Source organism: Euprymna scolopes, chromosome 13, assembly GCF_053919585.1.
Source record: "Euprymna scolopes isolate OS-2025 chromosome 13, ASM5391958v1, whole genome shotgun sequence".
Classification (NCBI taxonomy): Eukaryota; Metazoa; Mollusca; class Cephalopoda; order Sepiida; family Sepiolidae; genus Euprymna; species Euprymna scolopes.
The window spans coordinates 121,181,235-121,188,734 of record NC_136494.1 but is presented as its reverse complement, the minus strand read 5'-3'; the positions used below and the strand labels follow the sequence as shown (position 1 = coordinate 121,188,734).

The window sequence follows — 7,500 nt, the reverse complement described above, 5'->3', positions numbered from 1 at the left end:
AGTTGCACGTGTAATTGTGAGGCAAGGGTCGCGCAATCTCAAACCACACCTCTCCTGAATCGACACTGTTTGGGTCCAGTGGCAAGGAGAAGACCAGGACGACTGTAAACAATGCCGAGATAAGCAGAGAGCACATACAGCACCTGGAAGTCCCAAATGGTCACCCATTTAGTACTGACCAGGCTCAACGTTGCTTAATTTCGGTGATCCAGCGGGAACCGGTGTGTCAACGTGATTATGCCGTATTTTATATTACTATTTCTGTCTTTCGGAATTTTTTAGATGAGGATTGATGTAACATTGTTCGGTAACCAACGCGTTGTTTCAGTCGCAGAGGAAACAAAGAATAGGAAATAACTTCAATTCACCTTTTCTTTGTAACAACGACGTTTATTTCATCATTGTTACACTCGTGACCTCCCTCACGTGATCTCGAATGTTATTCACGGCCCTCACGTGATCTCAAACGTGCTCCATGTCTTTAACGTGTTCGTTCCCTTTCTCTTTTCTAATTTATTGATTTAAATTTAATTATTAATTAATTTTATTTTATTTATTAATTTAATTTCTCTTTTCGTGTTTTTTACCGATGACGTCATTTGGCGTCCGCGTTTTGTTACATTGATAATTTGTACCGTTTCGATTATGTGAAGCATTGTTTTCATCTTGGACGTTATTAAGTACGTGCAAAATAAACGGCTGATCCCCAAAATTTTGACCCCTCTCCTGTCACTCAAGACTTCACCAAAATTCACAAAATCAACCAATTCTAATGTAAGTTTCTATATGTATTAATTAACGATCACAGAATGTAATAAACCCATTTTTTTTCAAATCTTAGTGAAAATGAATTATTATATTTAAGCAAAACTCCTTCACTAAGGTTACAGTTTTAAGTACTAAAAACGCATGCATTTGTTTTTGCTTCTTTACAGAAAATAAAGAAACGCAGATGTTAACAATTAAAATAAAAAATATGCGTTTTAGAAATTTTACAAAAACATCCCTTAAATTCGTGTTAATGAAATCAATATGGCTTGAAGAAAAAATAATGTTTTGAACTATCGATATGTTCGAACATGTTTTTCTTCACATATACACACCCACACGTACGCACGCGCATACGCACACACGCACGCATATACACATCCTCATACACACACTCACATTCATGCGCATACACACACACGTTAACGTGCACACACACACACCCGAGCTGTGACGTCACTTCCTTTAAAGTGAAAGCCAGACATGCGCAGTCAGAACACTAGCCCCAGTATAAAAGTCAACAAAACCTGTCAACTTCCCTTTTTCGCCCGGACAAGCGTTCGACCTGTTGAGTCGACGAACCAACCGCGCGCCCTAACGTCACTTTCCCTGCTACTGTAATGTGGGATAAGCGCACGTACACTTCATACGCTTTCTCTCTCCATGAACTGGATTGACTTTCTCACTCTATCTCCCCTTCGGCTTTGGTCCATCAACACAGACATGTGCGCGACTCTCTACTGAGCTTAACCCTCTCTTTCTACAGGCCGGCTTGCCACTTCGCGTTTCTCTATTGCATTCCCCTTTCCTTCCACGCGTAGTCGTCAACGGCCGAATGAACACGTGTACATCCAAGACTTTCATTTCTCAACAGAAAATAAACGACATGTTTATTTTATTCCAGCATTTGAGTTCTTTGTTTCCTTCATTCAATTCGTTTTATTATTTTTTTTCTTGTAGCGAGTTAGGGTATTTATATCCTGGTCCGCAACAGATATCATCATTGAATCAAGCATTGTTTGTTCAATACTTTCACCAACAAATTAATATAATTGCAAAAAATATTTCATGTTATTTGGATGATAACACTTCTCGCGAAAATTTCACATATAATATTATATTTTTCTTATACACATGTAAAAATAATCGTAAGAATTGTTTTTCAATCATGAAAAAAAAAATAAAATTGAAAAAAAAAAAATTGAAAAAAATCAAAAAAATCTGAGATCCAGGATTGATAAAAGAAAATTAATTTTTTTTTTTTTTTACTGACGGTTAATTAGGAGAAATACGGATGGGCAACATTGTAAAAATCAAAAACAGATAGGATTTCCATTGTATTCAATTATTACTAAATAATTGTTTTAATCTATTCATTGTATAATAAGCTATCAGTGTAATCAGTGACTTTAATTGATTTTTTTACACATTCGAAATCCGCTTTTAAAAAGGATGAATTTAATTTATCATTACAAAACGATTAAGAATAAATCGAATCATCATGTAAAAAAAGTACATAAATATTCTAATTAAATACGAACTTCCTTCTTATTAAAACAAAATGGATTGCATAAATTAATGAATATTTTTATAATAGTTAAAAATTAAATAGAAAGTAACGCTTCAATTTCTCTAGAAATTTAAAAATAAAATTGAGTTCTTTTTGACATTTTGGGTTTCCATAGAAATTCTGTGCGTCGCCTTTTCGTTTGTTTTGATTCAGGGATGGCGGTTTCTGTTAAGAAACTCGCCTTTCATGGATAAGTAAGCATTTTTTTTTTGTAATTTTTTTTTATATATTAAATCTCTTAAGGCTTCACTAATTATCTTTAGAATAGTTGCAGAAAACTTATATTTATCTTTCAATGAATTTTTACAATTAATTTATTTAGCTTTTAAATTTAGCTGAATTTTCGAATTTTCGGAGCTGTCGAAGCTTTTCATGACGAAAAATACATTTTTCCTTTTAGGAATTAAATTTAGACTTTAATCTTTCAAACACAACAAGTAATCGGAAGCTTATAAAAAAATGAAGCTTTCAAAATCATAAACCTTATCAGTTTTCACCATCAAATTGCACATACCTAGTTGTATTCTCACATTTCAGCCTATGTGACCTTCAAACTCCCCGTCTTGTTGAACTCGGGAATCTGACGACATTTCGGACGGAACCATTTATTTAATCCCGGAGATATCTTGCCCTCGTTCTGTCAACCAAAATCGGTAGAAGTTTATTGATAATTGTATTCTTAGTATCGTCTGTACTGAGTATTGAACCTTCAACCTCCAAAAAACTGTAACTCAGAAAATATCAACTAATCAGTTTTATCCGTTGGGCAATGAGTCAATAAATAAAGTGCTACATTCAAAATTCTGTGTATGTGTACTGAATTCGACTGTTAGATTTCTAATACCGAAAGGATGCAAGTAAAGAAGGTCGAAGATTACATCGGCTGAAACGTTGTGAGAATATCAACCAAGATAAGGAGAGTAGTCTGAATAATCCAAATAATACCAATGTATTTCATTTCGCTGTAATTTATAATTAAAGATTTTTATGTATATCTCTCTGTTGATTTAGTCACGTATAGGCGTCAAAATTACTAGACAAAATTGCACCAAAAATTGAAATAAAACGTTCGGATATCATAAAACGCTAAGTGTTCACACTGCTAAAGATAGCAAAATACACAAGGACTCCAAAAGTATTCATTACAATAATATTTGTTATGAAGAGCTCTTGGGACGTCAAATATGATGACATAACGAATACTAATTATGATGCTCAAATAAAGTCCCCCTTGTGAAATACCTGTTCCCATCAGATAAACGAAGTTTAGCAACGCTAAGCCTGGCCAGGACCAGATGGGTGATTATTTGGGACTACTAAAGCTACACGTAGGTAGAAGACTAGGCCAGTCCTCCTAATTTCCAGTGTGTGTCGTGCTGGCGTGCACACACATTGACAGTCACATAAAAAGGCTACGGGGTTTACTGAACTCCATTATCTTGATTACGGTCGCAAAATGATTATGATAAAAGTCATACGTTCTCACAGGTAGAAAGCTAAAACCTACCGAAAGGTCAAAGGTCAACTTTTTGACAAATGACCTTATAAACAAAATACATTTTGTTATTGTCGTTCTTCGCGTAAGTAAATTCAAAATGGCGAATCCTATTTTTTGATATTTTGTCACCTGATCCAAATATAATCTGATTTCTGATAAAAAAAGCAGCAGATGTAACTAACCTGTCATAATCCAATATAGAGAATTAAATAACTCTATTCCGTACGTGTGCTTTTCTATTTCATTTTTTTTTTACTGTTTATTCATCTCAAATAAGGCACAGTGCCATTAAGTCGTAAGAGGCTAATAATTGGGACCAGGTTTGCCGGGAGACTATGTAGGCAGTTGGGCAGCGAGATGTCTGTTCACATTACACTTGAACTTCTGCATGTCAGTACAGTCGGGGAAGCAGTGACCAGTTTGAGGGAAGAAGATATCTGACTGCAATACTTTACGGCATTTAGGGATCTCTACAGTGTAGGGGTGGGATTTTGTTGCTTGCCTGGTTTGTCGGAGGTATTTACATCGGGAGGGGAGAAATAGTGCTTTTTTTTTTTTTTACACAGTGATCACCACTTATCAAGGCCCGGAAGCCACTCAGGGATAAGGGTTATTGCAAGTACATCACGTTAGTGAGGAGATTTTATTAAGTGTTTAATTAGGGGGGCGGTTCATTAGGAATTTGTTAACATTAGACTTGAAGACATCCAAGTTGTAGTCCGGAGGGAAGCAGGCAGACGGAACAGAGTTCCACAGGCGTGCAGTTCTAAGAAAGAAGCTTTGCTCATGAAATCCGCGTTTTGATTTAGGCACAGATATAGAGTGGGGGGAAATTTTTCACAGTGGATTCAGCTAGACGGGTGTTTTTCGTGAAAGATTCGCGAGGGGGGACCAGGGATTGGAGTTCAGATGAGCACCTGCCATGAAAATAACGATAAAACAAGGATAGGCTCGCAACGTCTCTTCTGTGGGAGAGGGGTTGCAGGGTAGAGAAAAGGGCATCCCCCACTAAACCACGAAGTCTATTTTGTACTCTGTCAAGGCATGATAGGCTGTTTTTGGCAGCTCCTGCCCAGATATGGCAACAGTATTCCATCCTTGGCCGTACTTGGCTTTTATATAGATAGAGAATTGCATCAGTAGTGAGATATCTTCTGGAGCGGTAGAAGGATCCCACCATCTTTCCTGCGACCTTGGCAACAGACTTGATGTACGTGTTCCATTTCAGATCAGGAGTTAAGGTCAAACCCAGAAGCTTGTCAAAACACGGGGCCTCACCCAGACGAGAGCCATCCATCACAATTGATGCCAGTTGGGGATCAGAGCGTTGATGATGTAAGGATAGGAGTTTGGTTTTGGATGCATTAAAGGTAACTAGCCACATCTTCCCCCACTGAACCACGCGCTCGAGATCAGAGGAGAGAGAATCCGAGAGAACTTCGTCATTTACAGCCTTTGATGTGTTGTAGATGGTCGTGTCATCAGCATAGATGTCAACGAATGATTTAAGTATGTGTTTAGGGAGGTCATTGATGTAGATCAGGAAGAGAGTTGGGCCCAGGATTGACCCCTGAGGGACTCCAGCATTTATATTGCAGGCCTCCGATTTTTGTCCATCTACCACTACTCTTATGAGCCTATCGGAGAGAAATGATTTAATGATTGAGAAAACATTTCCAGTTATACCGTAGCTGGAAATCTTGTGAAGTAGACCCTTATGCCATACTTTGTCAAAGGCCTTTGATATGTCAAGAGCAATTGCCCTAGAAAGGAAGCCTTTGTCAAGAGATTCACTAATCCTGTGGGATATAACCGTCAGCACATCTGCGGTAGATCTTGCAGAGCGGAAACCATATTGTGTGTCACTAAGAGGGTTATTCCTGCTGAGGTGGTTGACTATTTCTCTATTTAATATTGATTCCAGTAACTTACTCATAACACAGAGAAGACTTATTGGTCTGTATTGAGAGGGAGATGACTTATCACCTGAATTCTTAAATACAGGGCAAACTGATGAGGTCTTCCAGGGGGTCGGAAAGCACTTTGCTTTGAGTTCGTCCGAGCACTTACCATTAAAGTACTTGTAAAACAGGCACATGAATGCCACATTTCGACGATGGGGCAGAGGTTGGAGTTTGGCCGACAGTACGAGACCTATTAGGTTGGCGACTCTTTTTTGAATCCTATCTAGGAGCGAAATACTAGTGGCAGATGCACCAGCCCAGATGTTTCAACAATACTCCATACACGGACGAATAGTAGCTTTGTAGAGATACAGGTTACTCTCAGGCATGAGTAACCTTTTAGCACAGTAGAGAGAACCTATCTTCCTCGCATCAGCCTTGGCAACTAGCGCAATATATTTGTTCCAATTCATGTTGTTCATGAATGTTAGGAGCTTGAGGGAAGTACTTTCAGGTAGTGTATCATTAGCCATGGCAATTAATGGTTGAGAAGGTTTCTTGTAATTATTAAAAGGTTGTCTTGATGGCATTTCACTTAAACTTTTTAATAATTTGATTTAAATTTCCGTGTTTACACAATTTTTCATTTTTCATTTTCTTTTATTCTAAATGTTATTTTTTTCCTTGATTTGCGTTTTCATTTATTTCACCTTCAGATTCACATTTGCATAGAAGTTTCATCCAATAAAATTAGCTCTTTTAGACAAGGAATCAGTCGTCAGTCTTTCATAACGATTTTTCATAAATCCTGTTACAAATTTAAGGGCAATTCGAGATATGAGACTCTCGTTTGTTGATCGTAAAATATTAATTCTTTGTTTTCAAAATGATGCAATCGAGAAAATAAACAAGACAACGATTAATGATATATGCATCGAAATTATTGCCCAAAAAATGTTTGGCAAATTATAAGAAACTATTTCGATCACTGATTTCCACGACTAAGAACAATCTAGAGAGTCTAACAGTCAAACTCACCGGTTTAACATTCACATGTAACATGAATTGGAACAAAAACATAAAAGATACTGCCAAGACTGCTACAAAAAAAGGTGGGCTCCCTGTACCGTGTTAGAAAACTGCGCACACCTGCCAATATCCTATATTTCTACAAAGCAACCGTCTACTCATGCATGGAATATTTTTGTCACCTCCGGGCTAGTATACTAATCATTAGTTTTTCGTTATCTTTCTATTAAACCCGGGTTTAAAAAGAGGCTAATCTAATGGATCCCGTACTGTACACAAACCTCCAGCCTCCGCCCCATCACCGCAATATTTCATCCCTTTGCTTGTTTTACAAATACTTCAATGAGATGTGCTCCGACAAACTTTCTGCTCTGGTGCACATCGAAGTAAATAAACCAGACCAATTTCATAGTCGCGGTGCCATCTACCGCAAAGCTTTCTACTCTGATAGATTCTTTCCTCGAACCGCAAGATTTGGAATTCCCATTCTGTTTCTTGTTTCCCCAACTACAATATTATGCAACCATGCACATTCCGATAGGTTTATGCTCAAAGTGTCGTGTGTCTCAAAGATCCATCCTAGGCCAAACTCTCTTCTTTATTTTCATCAATCATCTCCCAAATCACATTCTAATGGCATTTTTAGACATATACGCAGACGACACTACCATCTATTACAAGACTTCGAAGGCCAACACCAACCATTTCGTTAACAATAAAAGTATTGAAAG

The 7,500-nt window shown here is 37.5% G+C and overlaps 1 protein-coding gene and 1 pseudogene across 10 annotated transcripts in view; both read right to left on the bottom strand.

Annotated features, from left to right (window-relative positions):
* Positions 1-7,500, bottom strand: part of LOC145292174 (uncharacterized) — an 806,320-nt gene that overhangs the window by 620,394 nt on the left and 178,426 nt on the right. The gene's annotated exons all lie outside the window — the stretch shown is intronic.
* On the bottom strand, positions 132-248 carry LOC145292432 (5S ribosomal RNA; annotated as a pseudogene).